The following is a 19,328-nucleotide window of genomic DNA, read 5'->3' as shown; positions in this document are numbered from 1 at the left end:
GGTGCCAAACACCGTCAGTGATATTACCAAGTCTCCTGCAGTAGCAGTATGAATAACTTCATGGCTAGCTCAGAATGTCCTCACCGCCATCCACACCCTGCTCCAGCCAGCCTTCGGATCTGCAGTACCAGATGCCGATCTAAGGGACAGCTTCAAAATGGCTCTGAGCTCTATGAGGTCATCAGTCCCCTAGAACTTAGAACCACTTAAACCTAACTAACCTAAGGACCTCACATACATCCATGCCCGAAGCAGGATTCGAACCTGCGACCGTAGCGGTCGCACGGCTCCAGACTGAAGCGCCTAGAACCGCTCGGCCACACCAACCTGCAGGACAGCTTCAAACCAAAAGTAGATTACACCATTGATACTAGAAATGAGCTTCACACTTATCCTGTTAGTCTGGCGGTGAAAAATGATTTAAGCAGAGCTAAAAATGTGTTTAAAGCGACCTTGTCCTAAATGTCAATAAACAGTAAGGCACCACCTACTGTTGACCTCAGATGAACTGTATCTACGGCCAGTCTGGTGTCATACACAACTAGAATATCAGGAATACCACCAAAATAGAGAGATATTACGGATAATGGACTAATACATCAATGTCACAGGGTAATAAATCAAATTGTGGATCCACAGGGAAAAACTGAACGTATGACTACCGAAGCAGAAACAAAAGAAGCAATGGGCAAAGGTGCACTTTCATATTATTTCACGCTCTAGATCTACCATAGGTAATGCATAGTAACAAGCTTTTTTATTGCTTTCGTGGTTTATCCCGTCTTGTGTGATACGGAGATGACGAACAAAATACATATTCTTGTCACTGATAGCTGCTTCGAATCTGTTCAGAGACTGTCTTGTTTTGTTGGTGATGTAGTATTGGCGATGTAGATGACAATGGCTACTTCTGCAAGGCAGGCAGGAGACATATGACTAGGAGTGTTAAGATGTTTAACTTAGCTTCTGACAGCAGCTCATTTAAAGTAGTAGCGAAATGAAGTGATAAGATACAGCTTTTGCAGAAAAATTGGAAATGATTTCGGAAACAGCTACCACTTCAGAAAGACTACACTTTACAAATATCTGGACGAGGCTTTGCTGCAGTGAACATTCTCTCCTTGCTATAATCGTCGCTAAGGTAGATAACGCGCAACGTGAAAGATGAGAGCAGAGGTAGCAAATGCACGAAACGACCTTTTTGTAATCAAAAAAGTTTCCTTTATTAATTCAATCTGATATCTTAAGCGGGAATTATTTAGAATATTTGATCGAGATGTCAAGGAAAGGTCAAGCGTATTTAGAAGTATCAGTCAGAAGTATCAGTCCGTCCCACACCGACAAATCAGTGTTATGATAACAGAGCTGACAAACATTGCCTACGGCGTTGCAAAGTCTTGACTCGCTAGCGGCAAGAAGAATGCGTGTTCCTAGTTAGAATCGGTTAAGTTCGGACCTGGACATTCAATCTAGTGCTACACACTGTCTCTACATATTTAAGATATTGTCTGTTTTCGAATTGCTGTACGGAACAACTAGCAACTTAGACGATTTGATGGTACAGAACAATGAAGGGCTTTCTGCACGAAAGTTCTGACTGCCAGACGAATGAACACTACCCGAAATCAACAAATCAACGAGGAAGGCAAAAGTGAGAGAAGTTCGGAATACATTCAGTCCGTCGTCAAGAGACGTGGTGAAATTAAGGGGACTACACCCTGCCTATCTAACCCATGTTAATTTAGGCAAGTATTTGACCCATTTCTGAAAAAAACTATTTGAGGCAGGGCCTTAACATTTTTACTGCATGTTACATTATGCTAATAGAGTCAACTGTACTAAAATCTATTTTATCCATTTTATAGTTTTTAAGAAATACTTTTTTAAATTTATTAACAAGAAATATTAAGTTTTTTCTGCAGAAATTTTTTTTGTGAACTTCCTAATGGAGGAATATTAATGAATGTAGTACCAGAGGTGGCTTTTTATGTTATGCAGAGTCTCTGCAAATTTCATTCATTTATCTATGATAGTTTCTGATATAATGGGGCATATGTACTGAAAATTTTAGTTTGCAGGAAATTGACTTTAAAGAAAAAACTTTTGAAATTAGTTACTTACAGTTAATTAAAACTGTCCTGCTGCGTATGATGGCCCTCCTTTGACTTCTAACATGTCTTCCAGATTCTTTTTTGCCTTCCTGGATGTTTGCTTTCTTGACCATATTAGGTGCAGACCTGTCGGCTATCCTCATTTTATCGCAATGTTGCAGCAAAGTGATCATATTTTCACCAGGATTGATTCCCAGCTTTTTCAGTAACCATCACTTCCCAATATTGCCACAGTTGAATGTAATAACAGCATCATGAACTCCTAGTTTCATTGTATGTATGCCTACAAATACAGTTTTAAGAAGGCTGTTCCAAAATATGATGCTGAAACTTTCATTTGGGTTCTGTGCTGCCCATGCAGACATTTCCTTAGAAGATCAGGATGAGCCAAGTCCCTGAAAATAAGTTTAATTGCTGTAATAACAGCAGCAGGAAGAGAATGCTGGTGAGAATAAGATTCTCCAGTTGACTGAGCCCTATTGTATTTGCACCACGAATTTTCTCCTGATGGACACAATCTATGACATGGCTTATCATCAGTAGAGGACTTATGGAAGAATATGACCCAAACATCTCTCTTCATTGCCTCCAGATTTTCTTTATTTGGTTCAAATGGGTCTGAGCATTATGGGATTTAACTTCTGAGGTCATCAGTCCCCTAGAACTTAGAACTACTTAAACCTAACTAACCTAAGGACATCACACACACCCATGCCCGAGGCAGGATTCGAACCTGCGACCGTAGCGGACGAGCGGGTCCAGACTGTAGCGCCTAGAACCGCTCGGCCACCCAGGGCTGCTTTTCTTTATTTCTCCTAATTGCCTGCCCATAGTATACTTGCAAGTTTTCTATTTCAGTCTGGTAAACAATTTTCTGTTTCTGTTTCTACAGAGCGATGAAATATTTGTTGTACTCCACGAGCCATACCACCACTTGTTCCTCTAAAATTAGCCACACAGTTGTGTTCTTTATGTTCATTGACTTTACAACATTTGCAATATTTAGACATTATATCCACATCTAACACTTTACTAGTGTGTACATTCGTGGCAGTCACTACTCCAGTCAGAGAAGTATGTCCTCTTTTCTGCCAACTTCCATCAAGTGCAACTGCAATATCCGAACATCCATCATTTTCTTCCACTGCTTCGTTAGCAGCCAGTTTCATGCTTTCCTCACTGACCTCACATACAGCTTTCTATAATATTGCAGTAACGTTCTCAGATTTGTTTGGTGGCTGATGTAAGTTCATCTCTGAACAAAATGTTCTCCCTGCAGCCATGTCCATGCCAATGGATCGTAAGTCATAAACTAATCTAGTATTGATTTCATGAGGGCCACTTGCGTCTGATTTGAAGAACTCATAAATGAAATCACAGCTGAGCATTTAGTGCAAATTAAATCCAAAGCAATTGCTAGGCCTTTTCTTCCACTGGCACTCTCACAAACTTTCACACTCTGTCACTCACCACACTGTCTACATTGTAAAAATTTAGAAATTACATCTGATAATATTCTCATATTTATAATAATGTTACTGCACCCCTTGTCACTTACAGTAACTCTTTTGAAATGATGAGAGCTTCTTTGATGGTGCACTTGCCGAAGAATTACAATTAGAAACATCGTTGCCAGGCGACATAACCTCTTTAACAGAAAGCTTTCTAAACTTGTTTCCTCTATATTGTCGTTTCTTGAAAATGACTTTACGTTTCATCATCTTCAATAAACACAACAAAACACACGTAAACAAGCACTGCAGACGTAATTATAACAATTACTCGAAACCACACTCGAACAAAACTAACCGCGTGTTTGAAAGCGTGTTGTTTACAAACAGCAGAAACAAAAGAATACCGACCATTGCATTCCAAGGATAGCCAACACACTCGGGAGTAAAAAAAAAATCCCTAACGTGCAATGTAGGGGATGTAAAGATCTGAAATATGTGCAGAAAAGTGGATGACAGAAAAGTGGGCATGGCACATAAACACACGTGGTAGGAAAATGCTCTTTAAACGCTCGAAAAAAATTTTTTTCAGCAAAATCCTTTTCAGAGTACGTAAATAAAACCTTAATATACCGAAATATGATAAAAACCGAAAATCGATTTTTTTCGACCTGAACCACAATGTGGTCCCGTTAAGATTCGTGGGAAACAGAATGGAATCTAACATAGGAAGTTATTTTATCGATTACATCTCGATGATAATTCCCATATTAATATGCCAACATTGTTGTATCAACAATCAGGCAGTAAATTAGCAGAAACTTTAGGGCACTGCACCAACGTTGCCCATGCTCAAGGTGGTAAACGTGGTGTTCTTGTTATTATTTTATTTCTTTCGGTCTGAAGTGTACTGCAAATTGAAAATCACGATCGCCAGACGCTGTTCGCATTTATTGGCAAAGCTTCCTGAGTGACCATGTAGTAAACATTACTTGTATATGCATAAGCAGAAGGCAATAAACTATTGTCAGGTGATGTAGATGGAGTTTTGTTACGAGGGTAGCAAAATACCTCACGACGGCAGAAGCAACATGGATATAAAATGTAGACTCGCAAAAGTAAGAACAGCTTTTCTCAGAATGAAGGTTAGGAAGTGTTTACTCAAAGTAATTGTCAGCCTTTCCGCTGTTATTTAATGGTGTAGTTTGTTGTCAGCACCCATAAATATTACCCCTAGATGAGCGTTACCCATGATGAGACACGCAGAAATGGGAGAAACATAATTATTCAGTTTTGTACTCTTTTTAGTCAACTGGCCACACCAAGTATCTAAAATATGGAGGGCGCAGTGTCTCATGCTGGATTGGACACCTTTACTGTCTGGTGTCACAGCATAACATTCAAGGAGAGGTAGCGCTACCAACATATTGTGTATCTGAAAATGGACAAATAATTATGATAAAATAACAAAAAAATCTTTTTTAATAATACAAAGTTTCCCAAAATATTACGAATTAGCAGGATAATAGGAGCAGGGGTAGATACGTAACAAAATACAGTTAATAAATCGTTCAGTGCCACCATTATGCCAATATAATTGACAGAAGCAGAGATAGCAGGCAATAAGAATTGTGCAATTCAGCAAGTTTTTCTCTTTTAGATCTGCAGGATACAGAACGAAAAGAATATGTAAAAATCTTGTCTCCAGCGAGATTAGAACCGAAAAGTAACGCGCTTTTCCGCTGGACAGGTGAACACTTTACCGCTTAGCTAACATACGATTACGTCAAACTGCCGTCCCTTGTCCCAGTAACGGCCTCAACAGAGAATTTGCAGCGTAAATAGCGAAGTAAACCGCAGTTTCTGTTGAATCTAGCTTCCTGGACTCAAAACCATAAATTTGCTACCTGCGTGTCATGCCTTAAGCGAGAATAATTCAGAATACTTAAGCTAAATTACAGGAAAATTTACTGCGATGATCCTACTCCAAACCAGAAAGTAAATCGACCTTCAGAAAGCTGCCCAAGATATTCTAACTTGTTGCCAGTTCTCCATCAAACTAGCGATAGGCAGAATGCAGCTGCTCTGCCGATTTGAATCTTGAGCTCGACTTTCGAAAGCACGGCGCTGCCGGTGTCACTGCAGTGATGGGAGCAGAAATACCAAATAAGCCAACGAGTTTTGTTCACATTTCTGTAACTATGATTTGGGTATATATCATAGTTATGAATAATATCCAGATGTACAATCTGTAAATCAAATACTGTAAATAAAGAAGAGGGGAAAATTATTTCGGGAGTTCTCCTCTTCTGCATAGTTACTCTTGCCTTGCTGCATTAGGTAAACTAAACTAAAACTCTTATTAATTGGAAGCGATGCACTTTTTTTAGCATAACGAGACACTATTAACATTATGGGCAAATAACATTCATTTTAATATTATGTACTTTTCCTTAGGGAAAACTGTCATTCATTTCATAAAAACCAAAGATACGAAAAACATCATCGAATTGTAACGATTTCAAATAACTGTTGCTGGTGCTTTGTGGAATAACAACAAAAAGCGCCTGATGAATGGGCCTTTCAGTTGCCACAGAGATTAAGACAGAGAGGAACCAAAGTAACGAGAAGACGTTACTGTAGGTGGTCGTGGGAAGGAATTCCATGAAGTTGTTCGCAGTTGGTGCATTTTGTTCTTAGTTTATTTCTGGGTTGTTTCACGCTAAGACGCCTCTAGGCTATCACAACATTCACATGGGAATTACTGAGGTTTAATTGCTAAAACAGACGCTATTTTAAACACTATGGCACTTGTGGCCGGATCTGACTCAGCGGAGAACGTTAACTGCAATTTCGTTTCATTTTGGAGACTATTGGAAATACTTAATAAGGCTTCGAAGGTACTCACTGCGCGCATCAATTTGTTTTTTGAGACAACTGCTCATCGGTTGTTGGTTGACTAAAACGTTGAGGGTCACATAAACAGCGTAAAGCCAGAATGAAAAATACGCATGGAGACTAGACACTTCTCTCTTTACATCACCGTGGAATAACTTGAAAAAGTTGAGCATTGGTAAGGCAGCAAATTTTGAGGAAATGATGTTGATGAAGTTAAACATTTCAAGATGAAGCCAAAATCATTCCTTCCGTAGGTACTTCCGTTCTGAATTCGCCCCTACAAATCTAACAAAAGCCAAATACCTGTAACTGGAGATCTCTTTGAGTCGTTTCAGACACTTCAGTAACTCAAGGTAGCAGCAGAGAGGGTCTGCCACCTCATACTGTCGTCATCGCAGAGCCGGTGTGATGCAATCCCCAACTATTATCCTACAGTTTCATCGAAAATCTCGGCAACGACATATTTTTAGTAAAAGAGTGAAACAAAGAGAATAAAAAAGTCCACAAATTGTAGGAAATGAACCACGTCAGTTCCACGGAATCAGTGCCGTGTAATGATACTTTAACATAACTAATTACATTACTGGCCATTGAAATTGCTACACCACGAAGATGACGTGCTGCACACGCGAAATTTAACCGACAGGAGGAAGATGCTGTGATATGCAAATGATTAGCTTTTTCAGAGCATTCACACAAGGTTCGCGCCGGTGGCGACACCTACAACGTGCTGACATGAGGAAAGTTTCCAAGAGATTTCTCATACACAAACAGCACTTGACCGGCGTTGCCTGGTGAAACGTTGTTGTGATGCCTTGTGTAAGGAGGAGAAATACGTACCATCATGTTTCCGACTTTGATAAAGGTCGGATTGTAGAACTGTCGCGATTGCGGTTTATCGTATCGCGACCTTGCTGCTCGCGTTGATCGAGATCCAATGACTGTTAGCAGAATATGGAATCGGTGGGTTCAGGAGGGTAATACGGAACGCCGTGCTGGATTCCAACGGCCTCGTATCATTAGCAGTCGAGATGACAGGCGTCTTATCTGCATGGCTGTAACGGATCGTGCAGCCACGTCTCGATCCCTGAGTTAACAGATGGGGACGTTTGCAAGACAATAACCATCTGCACGAACAGTTCGACGACGTTTGCAGCAGCGTGGACTATCAGCTCGGAGACCGTGGCTGCGGTTACCTTTGACGCTGCATCACAGACAGGAGCGCCTGCGATGGTGTACTCAACGACGAATCTGGGTGCACGAATGGCAAAAAGTCATTTTCTCGGATGAATCCAGGTTCTGTTTACAGCATTACGATGGTCGCATCCGTGTTTGGCGACATCGCGGTGAACGCACATTGGAAGCGCGTATTCGTCATAAGCATACTGGCGTATCACCCAGCGTGATGGTATGGGGTGCCAGTGGTTACACTTGTCGATCACCTCTTGTTCGCATTGAGGGCACTTTGAACAGTGGACGTTACATTTCAGATGTGTTACGACCCGTGGCTGTACCCATCAACCGACCCCTCGAAACCCTACATTTCAGCAGGATAATGCACGACCGCATGTTGCAGGTCCTGTACGGGCCTTTCTGTATACAGAAAATGTTCGAATCCAAAGTGGTGTTGACGTGCTCAGGTGAGGCGTATCCTTTTGTGTCATGCAGGGGTGGTGGTTAGTGTTTAACGTCCCGTCGACAACGAGGTCATTAGAGACGGAGCGCAAGCTCGGGTTAGGGAAGGATTGGGAAGGAAATCGGCCGTGCCCTTTCAAAGGAACCATCCCGGCATTGTGTCATGCAGTCATTAAGAGTACACGACTGGGCCGTCGGTTCCGAAAGCTCATATCGATTACGTTTCGTTGAATACATCGCATCCTGATCGCCAGCACTGAAATCTGCTGCAATTTGCCGAAGGGTTGCACTTCTGTCACGTTGAATGTTTGTCTTCAGTCGTCGTTGGTCCTGTTCTTACACGATCTCTTACCGGCCGAAGCAATGTCGGAGATTTGATGTTTTACCGGATTCTTGATATTCACGGTACACTCGTCAAATGATCGTACGGGAAAATCCCCACTTCATCGCTACCTCGGAGATGCTGTTTCCCATGTGTGTAAAATACGTTACTGGCCATTAAAATTACTACACCACGAAGATGACGTGCTATAGACGCGAAATTTAACCGACAGGAAGAAGATGCTGTGATATGCAAATGTTTAGCTTTTCAGAGTATTCACACAAGGATGGCGCCGGTGGCGACACCTCCAACGTGCTGACATGAGAAAAGTTTCCAACCGATTTTTCATACACAAACTGTAGTTGACCGGCGTTGCCTGGTGAAACGTTGTTGTGATACCTCGTGTAAGGAGGAGAAATGCGTACCATCACGTTTCCGACTTTGATTACGGTCGGATTGTAGCCTATCGAGATTGCGGTTTATCGTATCGCGACATTGCTGCTCGCGTTGGTCGAGATCCAATCACTGTTACCTGAATATGGAATCGGGGGTTCAGGAGGGTAATACGGAACGCCGTGCTGGATCCCAACTGCCTCGTATCACTAGCAGTCGAGATGACAGGCATCTTATCCGCATGGCAGTGACGAATCGTGCAGCCACGTCTCGATCCCTGAGTCAACGGATGGGGACGTTTGCAAGACAACAACCATCTACACGAACTGGTCGACGACGTTTGCAGCAGCATGGACTATCAGCTCGGAGACCATGACTGCGGTTACCCTTGACGCTTCATCACAAAATGGTTCAAATGACTCTGAGCACTATGGGACTTAACATCTGTGGTCATCAGTCCCCTAGAACTTAGAACTACTTAAACCTAACTAACCTAAGGACATCACACACATCCATGCCCGAGGCAGGATTCGAACCTTCGACCGTAGGAGTCGCGCGGTTCCGGACTGAGCGCCTGAACCTCTAGACCACTGCGGCCGGCGCTTCATCACAGACTGTAGCGCCTAAGATGGTGTACTCAACGACGAACCTGGGTGCACGAATGGCAAAACGTCATTTTGCGGATGAATCCAGGTTCTGTTTACAGCATCATGATGGTCGCATCCGTATTTGGCGACATCGCAGTGGACGCACATTGGAAGCGTGTATTCGTCATCGCCATACTGGCGTATCAACCGGCGTGATGGCATGGGGTGCCATTGGTTACACGTTTCGGTCACCTCTTGTTCACACTGACGGCACTTTGAATAGGGGACGTTACATTTCAAATGTGTTACGACCCGTGGCTCTACTCTTCATTCCATCCCTGCGTAACCCTACATTTCAGCAGGATAATGCACTACCGCATGTTACAGGTCCTGTACGGGCCTTTCTGGATACAGAAAATGTTCGACTGCTGCCCTAGCCAGCACATTCTCCAGATGTCTCACCAACTGAAAATGTCTGGTCAATGGTGGCCGAGCAACTGGCTCGTCACAATATGCCAGACGCTACTCTTGAAGCTGCATGGGCAGCTGTACCTATACACGCCATCCAAGCTCTGTTTGACTCAATGCCCAGGCGTATCAAGGCCGTTATTACGGCGAGAGGTGGTTGTTCTGGGTACTGATTTCTCAGGATCTATGCACCCAAACTGCGTGAAAATGTGATCACATGTCAGTTCTAGAATAATATATTTGTCCAATGAATATCCGTTTATCATCTGCATTTCTTCTTGGTGTAGCAATTTTAATGGACAGTAGTGTACATCTTAGTGGTCTTGAGGGATGCAGAATGTGGTGATTAATTTCGATAGTATGTTAGTTTATCAAGACCGACATTTGCGGCGCATAGGGATTGGTACAGAAATACTGCAAGAACTCCATGTTCCAAGCACGGGCGTGGATTACATTATCAGTTTCCTAGAACTACATCTTGCACGGAGGAGCCGCGATGGTCGCTCTCTGGCACAGTCGAAATTTCGATTGGTGAAAAAAGGGCGAAAATAAATCGATATAGCCGGCCGAAGTGGCCGCGCGGTTCTGGCGCTGCAGTCTGGAACCGCGAGACCGCTACGGTCGCAGGTTCGAATCCTGCCTCGGGCATGGATGTGTGTGATGTCCTTAGGTTAGTTAGGTTTAAGTAGTTCTAAGTTCTAGGGGACTAATGACCTCAGCAGTTGAGTCCCATAGTGCTCAGAGCCATTTTAAATCGATATTTGTTTTGCCTTAGGTTCCAACACTAATAGTTTCGTAGAAAGTAACAGTCAAAGTTTTGACGCGACTGTAAGAGTTCGCACACGTGGTGTTACCAAGCGACGTTGTAGCGTAGTGCCAAACAACACAGGTTCGAATTTTAGCATTCTGTATTCAAATCTAAACTTATGATGTTATCTTTTTTCCTTTTGCTGTCACTGTAGTATGTGAGATTTAGTATTTCTGTAAGACCGAGAAATATAATTAAAATATTTACAAAATATATGAGAATTTCAAATATTAGTAAAATTAGATTTTATCATAACAAAACTTGTATAATGTTATAGAAGTAATTGAAAATGAGAAATATATACGTTCTATTATATCAACCTTTGCTTCGATTTTTCTACTATAGTGCAAGGGAACCAGTGCACTCCCAAGGGCGATAAAATGGAAATGAGCGTATGGCATCGCTGGCGGGTGGCCCCATCCGGGGTTGTTCGGCCGCCAAGTGCAAGTCTTATTTCAGTCGACGCCACATTGGGCGACTTGCGTGCCGGTGATGAGGATGAAATGATGATGAGGACAACACAACTCCCAGTTTCCGAGCGGAGAAAATCTCCAAGCCGGCCGGGAATCGAACCTGGGCCCGCTTGCATGGGAGGCGAGCTCCCAGCTAAGTAGGCCGACCCCTAAGGTGGGGTGATATCTAACATAAAACTTTCAAAGCATAAAAAACAAAGGCACCGCCAGCAGCGTGCGAATGCACGTATGCCCCATTCACATTCTTTAATGTGATTATCATTAGGAAAACCAACTTCATTAACGCCTTAAATACCTCGTGATCTGGCGGTAACTTCGCGGCAAAACAAGCATATCTAAGCATTTTCTCGAAAGCTGGACCCTGCGTTAGATTACGGATCCATGCGTATATTTTATTAACTTCATCGTTTCTAGTTGTGATTTTCGTTTGCTGTGTGATCAGAGTAGGTAACTTTTGCAAAGAGCGAATGTAATTTGTCACACACCATTAAAAGTATATATTGTAAGGTTAACACAACAGCGTACAATATGTCGGAATATCTTTTAATGAACACGTCGGTATTCCAGTTTTATTGACAACCAGGCCATCGTATAAAGAAGGATAGCTTTGGACACACAACGAGTCAATAACACACATATAGGACTTCATTTTTAGTGTTCCGTATCTCAATCGGTAAAAATGGGACCTTTATAGGATAACATTTTTGTCTGTCTGTGCGAATGGTAAGACCACTTTTTTCAGGAACAGTTAGAGGTAACAAATTGAAATTTATGTTTTCTGTACCAGCCTCTTCATCTCAGAGTAACATTTGCAGCCTACGTCCTCAATTGTTTGCTGGATGTGTTCCTGTCTCTGTCTCCCCATTCAGTTTTTACCATCTACAGCCCCCTCTAGTACCATGGCAGATATCCCCCAAGTATTAACACATGTCGTACCATCCTGTTCCTTCTTATTGTCAATGTTTTGCATATGTTCCTTTCCTCGCCGAATCTGCGGAGAACCTCCTCCCATTCCTTACCTTATCAGTCCACATGATTTTCAACATTATTCTGTAGCACCGCACTTCAGACGCTTTCAGTCTCTGTTCCGGTTTTCCCACAGTTCATAACTCACTACCATACAATGCTGTGCTCCAAAAATACGTTCTCAGAAATTTTTTCCTCTCATTAGGCATCTTTTGGCCAGGAATGCTCTTTTTTCCTGTGCTGGTCTAGTTTCTATGTCCTCCTAACTTCGTCCGTCATGGGTTATTTTGCTTCCAAGACAACAGAATCTTTGACTTCAACTACTGCGTGAACACCGATTATGATATTAAGTTTCTCTCTATTTCATTTCTGCGTTATTACTTTTACTTTTTTCCGGTTTACTCTCAGTCCATATTCTGTGCTCATTTGCTTGTTCATTCCATTCATCAGATCCTGTAATTCTTTTTCACTTTCACTGAGGATAGGAATAGGAGTGTCATCAGCGGATCTTATCATTCATATCCTTTCACTCTGGATATTAACCCCACTCTTGTACCTTTCTTTTATTTCTGTCTTTGCTTCTTCGCTGTATAGATTGAACAGTAGGGATGAAAAACTACATCTCTGTCTTATCCACTTTTTAATCCGAGCGCTTCGTTCTTGGTCTTCCAGTCTTGTTGCTCCCTATTGGTTCTTGTGCGTTTGTACAGGGTGTTTCAAAAATGACCGGTATATTTGAATCGGCAATAAAAACTAAACGAGCAGCGATAGAAATACACCGTTTGTTGCAATATGCTTGGGACAACAGTACATTTTCAGGCAGACAAACTTTCGAAATTACAGTAGTTACAATTTTCAACAACAGATGGCGCTGCAAGTGATGTGAAAGATATAGAAGACAACGCAGTCTGTGGGTGCGTCATTCTGTACGTCGTCTTTCTGCTGTAAGCGTGTGCTGTTCACAACGTGCAAGTGTGCTGTAGACAACATGGTTTATTCCTTAGAACAGAGGATTTTTCTGGTGTTGGAATTCCACCGCCTAGAACACAGTGTTGTTGCAACAAGACGAAGTTTTCAACGGAGGTTTAATGTAACCAAAGGACCGAAAAGCGATACAATAAAGGATCTGTTTGAAAAATTTCAACGGACTGGGAACGTGACGGATGAACGTGTTGGAAAGGTAGGGCGACCGCGTACGGCAACCACAGAGGGCAACGCGGAGCTAGTGCAGCAGGTGATCCAACAGCGGCCTCGGGTTTCCGTTCGTCGTGTTGCAGCTGCGGTCCAAATGACGCCAATGTCCACGTATCGTCTCATGCGCCAGAGTTTACACCTCTATCCATACAAAATTCAAACGCGGCAACCCCTCAGCGCCGCTACCATTGCTGCACGAGAGACATTCGCTAACGATATAGTGCACAGGATTGATGACAGCGATATGCATGTGGGCAGCATTTGGTTTACTGACGAAGCTTATTTTTACCTGGACGGCTTCGTCAATAAACAGAACTGGCGCATATGGGGAACCGAAAAGCCACATGTTGCAGTCCCATCGTCCCTGCATCCTCAAAAAGTACTGGTCTGGGCCGCCATTTCTTCCAAAGGAATCATTGGCCCATTTTTCAGATCCGAAACGATTACTGCATCACGCTATCTGGACATTCTTCGTGAATTTGTGGCGGTACAAACTGCCTTAGACGACACTGCGAACACCTCGTGGTTTATGCAAGATGGTGCCCGGCCACATCGCACGGCCGACGTCTTTAATTTCCTGAATGAATATTTCGATGATCGTGTGATTGCTTTGGGCTATCCGAAACATACAGGAGGCGGTGTGGATTGGCCTCCCTATTCGCCAGACATGAACCCCTGTGACTTCTTTCTGTGGGGACACTTGAAAGACCAGGTGTGCCGCCAGAATCCAGAAACAATTGAACAGCTGAAGCAGTACATCTCATCTGCACGTGAAGCCATTCCGCCAGACACGTTGTCAAAGGTTTCGGGTAATTTGATTCAGAGACTACGCCATATTATTGCTACGCATGGTGGATATGTGGAAAATATCATACTATAGAGTTTCCCAGACCGCAGCGCCATCTGTTGTTGAAAATTGTAACTACTGTAATTTCGAAAGTTTGTCTACCTGAAAATGTACTGTTGTCCCAAGCATATTGCAACAAACGGTGTATTTCCACCGCTGCTCGTTTAGTTTTTATTGCCGTTTCAAATATACCGGTAATTTTTGAAACACCCTGTATATCACTCGACTTTCCCAGCAGCTTACTCCTATCTTTCTGAGAATTTCTAACATCTTGCAGCCAGCCTTATGTGGCCGAGTGGTTCTAGGCGCTTCAGTATGGAACCGCGCGAACGCTACGGTCGCTGGTTCGAATCCTGCCTCGGGTATGGATGCGTGTGATGTCCTTAGGTTAGTTAGGTTTAAGGAGTTCTAAGTCTAGGGGACTGATGACCTGAGATGTTAAGTTCCATAGTACTCAGAGCCATTTGAACCATTTGAATTTGAACACCTTGCATCATTTCACATTGTTGGAAGCTTTTTCTGGATCGACAAATCCTATGGCCGTATCTCGATATTTCTTCAGTCTTGGTTCCATTATCAAGCGCAAAGTCAGAACTGCCACACTAGTGCCTTTATCTTTCCTAAAGCCAAACTAATCGTCATCTAACAGCCGGCCGGGTGGCCGAGCGGTTCTAGGCGCTACAGTCTGGAACCGCGTGACCGCTACGGTCGCAGGTTCGAATCCTGCCTCGCTCATGGATGTGTGTGATGTCCTTAGGTTAGTTAGGTTTAAGTAGTTCCAAGTTCTAGGGGACTGATGACCTCAGACGTTAAGTCCCATAGTGCTCAGGGCCACTCGTCATCTAACACATCCTTATTTTCTTTTCAGTTCTTCTGTATATTATTCCTATCATAAACTTGGATGCGTGAGCTGTTAACCTGACTGTATGACGGTTTTCGCACTTCTCTTCCCTTCCTATCTTCGGAATTGTGTGGATGATATTTTATCGAAAGTCTGACGATTCGTCGCCAGTGTTACAGATTCTACACAGGCCAACTTGAATAGTCGGGTGGTCGCTATTTCCTTCAACGACTTTAGAAATTCCGATGAAATACTATCTACTCCTTGTGCTTAATTTTGATCTCAAGGTTTCCAGAGATTTTTTAAATTCTAACTAATACTGGATCCCTTATACCTTCCTTATCAACTCCAGTTTCTTCTCCTGCCAAGTCAGTAGACAAATCCCGCCAGTCTTGGAGGCCTTCGATGTACTCTTTCCACTTTTCGCTCTTTCCTCTGCGTTTAACATTGCAATTCCCATTGCACTCTTAATGTTACCATCCTTGCTTTCAATTACATCGAAGTGTTTTTTTCTGCAGCCATTTCGCCTTGGCTACCCTGCACTTCCTATTTATTTCATCCCTAAGTAATTTATATTGCTATATTCTTGTCTTTCCCCGAACAGTTATATCGTTCCTTCCTCCCTTAGTCAATCAATTGTAGTATTTCTTCTGTTAGCCAAGTTTTTTCGAAGTTACGTTCCTTCACTGTATGTCTGACTGTCCAACATCAGTGATTACCCTTTTTAGATGGCGCGCGGGATATCAGCGCGGTCTGAGGCGCCTTGTCACGGTCCATGCGGCTCCCCACGTCGGAGGTTCGAGTCCTTACTCCGGCATGGGTGTGTATGTTGTCCATAGCGTACGTTAGTTTAAGTTGGATTAAGTACCGTACAGGCTTAAGGACCGATAACCTCAGCAGTTTGGTCCCATAAGAACTTACCATAAATTTCCAAATTTTCCTTTTTAGATTTGTCCACTCCTCTTCAGCTGAACTCCCTACTGTGATATTCCTTATGGAAGTATCCACATCTTTAGCGACCTTCAAACACGCCTCGTCATTCCTCAGTACTTCAGTATCCCACTTCCTTCCACATCGACCCTTCCATACCATTCTCTTAAATTTCAGTATACTCTCCGTCATTACTACATTGTGAAATGAGCTTACGTCTGCTCGTTGGTACGTCTTACATTCCAGTATCTGATTTCGGAATCTTCTGTGTGACCATGACGTAATTCAGATGGAATCTTCCTGTGTCTCCGAGTCTTTTCCAAGTATACCTGTTCTTCTTGTGATTAATGAACAGAGTATTCGCTATTACCATCTGAAATTTATTGCAGAACTCAGTCTTTGTCCTCTCTCATTCCTTCTGCCTAGCCCGTATTCTCCTGAAACCCTTGCTGCAAGTCCTTCCCCTACAACCGCGTTCCAGCCCCCATGATTGTTAGATTATCACCTATCTTCAGATGCAGAATTTCCAGTTCAACATATTCTTATAGTTTCTCTCTCTTTTCGTCTTCTGCCTGCGGCGTCGCCATGTATACTTGAACTATCGTTGTTGGTCCTGGTTTGTTATCGAATCTAAGGAGAACAGCCCTATCGCTGAACTGTCACAGTAGCTCACTCTGTGCCCTACGTTCCCATTCGTAAGGAATCCTACTTCGGTTTTAAAATTTTTGCTGCTGTTGGTGTTACACTATATTCGTCTGACCAGATATCTTCATCTTCTATCTAGATTGAGTATTTGCATGTCCCATTTCATATTTTCTGGCTTTACTGACACATCCAGACTTCTGAGTCGTAGAGTGTTCTCCCTCGGTGATCACTCCATCTTTTTCTAATTCTCGTGATCACGGTTCCCTTGCCAGTCCCCTCCTGGATTTCCGAGTGGGAGACTAAGTCTTCGGCCTCCAATGGCGATGATTTTTGTTCAAAATTTAAGCAGTGTTGGGGGGTTCGAACTCGAGACTCATGACGTTTAAATTACCAGTGAAAGACGCTACGTCTTCTTTTATCTCATTTTGTTCGTTATCGTTCGTTGCATTTATTCGGAGCGGACGTCTCATGACACCCGTTGAAGTTCATCGTTGATCTATCCACTCTTTCTTTTTTTATTACAGAGGGCAGCTAACCCTGTGACCGAACACGCTGAGCTACCGTGCCGGCCCCCTAAACCACGTGTTGTGTGTGATAACTACAACTACATAAGTGAACTAAAATGAGTAAATTTAATGTCTATTACATTCAAGTGTATTCATAAACTGTTTTCGTCATGTTAAATAGTTTCAGTAATCATCCCACATGTGCAATGCCAGGGAGATATATTATTTCAGTGGCTAACATTCTCGGGATAAAAAATGGTTCAAATGGCTCTGAACACTATGGGACTCAACTGCTGTGGTCATAAGTCCCCTAGAACTTAGTACTACTTAAACCTAACCAACCTAAGGACATCACTCACATCCATGCCCGAGGCAGGATTCGAACCTGCGACCGTAGCGGTCGTGCGGTTCCAGACTGTAGCGCCTTTAACCGCTCGGCCACTCCGGCCGGCTTCTCGGGATAAGTTGTGATACAATATTATCTGCAATGTTCATCCTTCATTAAAAAACAGAATTTCACAAGATACAATCAGTAAAATTGGATATAACAAGGAACTGAATTCACGACAATCTATTTGCCTACATGTAAGTCGCGGAAGAGGAATACCTGTTAATATGCATACACACGACTCCCATATTGATTTCATATTTTATGATGTAGGAAATCTTAGTGTGAATTACTCGTACCGTCGTTAATATCAGAAGGTGTGAGAAGAATAGCGGGCCGCAGTGACCGATCGGTTCTAGGCGCTTCAGTCCGGAACCTAGCTACTGCTACGGTCGCAGGTTCGAATCCTGCCTCGGGCATGGATGCGTGTGATGTGCTTAGGTTAGTTAGGTTTAAGTAGTTCTAAGTCTAAGGGATGGATGACCTCAGATGTTAAGTCCAATAGTGCTTAGACCGATTTGAACCATTTGAGAAGAATAAATCCACAGCAGGCAAATACTAGCCGAACGCAATATCTGGTCTGGAGACGGGTGACTCAAAGACCAATGTTAAATATCCATACTATTATTCACCTGTCCTCTGATATCTTATGAACATGAAAATGGGATTGTTGCTTCTCAGAAAAACTACTGTGCATATATTAATAACAATAAAATAGATATCTTGTTGTAAACAAAGCAATAAACAACATTTAAGACCAGTGTTACACACCATATATTTACCAGTTTCACTTAAAGGGCTAAAAAATCAGTAAATAGATAAAACTTATATCTGGTATCCGTGGCCCACTGGTCACAAATAAATAAAGGGAATGTCCCAGATGGTGTGAGAACAAGTAATGACTGAGTAACAGTCCTTTATATATTCGCATGTTAACATGGTTTTATTAAAAACCTGAATGTCAGTTTAACAATAAATGCTAAAATAGAAATGGACAAACAGACATAACGTAAGATTCAGCCTGCTGTGAGCACTGGAAGATTTGAAACACAGCCTTCATTAAGGAGTGCCGGGCTGCATACTACTCAGGTACAGTTAGCCTAACACAGGGCGCAACAAGAGAGGGCCTGCTACGCTTCCGCTAAACGTCACTTACATAGTTGCCAGGTGGACGTCCATCTGCCAAAAAACATCGATATAAAGAGAAACACAGCTCTTTCCAGTCAGTATCAGCGACAGTATCCAGTCAACATCGTTCAGTATCAACAGTGCTTCTGTCAGCATCAAGACCATGTCTACATTCGCGCAAAGAAGAGCCGAGCTGGATGTTCTACAAGTGATCCCCATTTTCGTTCCCTGGATTCGTGACTGGACTAGAGTTGATGGCAGATTGGTGCAAGTGAATACTGATTTGTAAAGACATCACACTTCAGTTAAGTATTTCAAAACTTCTATTACTAAGGTATTTTGAACTGTTACTAACCTGTGCTGCCGTTATTTTCGGCGTAGTGTTGCGTATCCCTATTCAGCTCTTTGACGAGGCTATGTATTGCTACGTATAAGCAAGCCAGCTCATAACAGCAACTAGTATAGTTGTGCTCTAGCAAAACTACGGTTTGGCAATTTTCGTACGTTACTGAAATGACTTAGCAAATGGCAGGATTACCGGTAGTATTGGATGCGTTGGCAGGGAAAGAAACATAAATGAATGTGTAAGAGAGCAACTGGAAACTAACGACTTCTCTTTGTTTGTTAGTTTTGCACGTAATTAGAACCGCACATCGTTCAGTGTTAGTTCAATGGGTGTTTTACCTCCACACGGAATATGAATTATATTTTCTAAGTAATAAAAATCAGTTGATCAC

At 42.6% G+C, this 19,328-nt stretch overlaps 1 protein-coding gene across 1 annotated transcript in view; it reads right to left on the bottom strand.

Annotated features, from left to right (window-relative positions):
* Window positions 1-19,328, bottom strand: part of LOC124788507 (GTP-binding protein Rhes) — a 677,045-nt gene that overhangs the window by 51,637 nt on the left and 606,080 nt on the right. The window lies entirely within an intron of this gene.

Source organism: Schistocerca piceifrons, chromosome 3 (genome assembly GCF_021461385.2).
Source record: "Schistocerca piceifrons isolate TAMUIC-IGC-003096 chromosome 3, iqSchPice1.1, whole genome shotgun sequence".
NCBI classification, from domain to species: Eukaryota; Metazoa; Arthropoda; class Insecta; order Orthoptera; family Acrididae; genus Schistocerca; species Schistocerca piceifrons.
The sequence above is the reverse complement of the archived record's forward strand: the minus strand, read 5'-3'. Positions and strand labels throughout refer to the sequence as shown.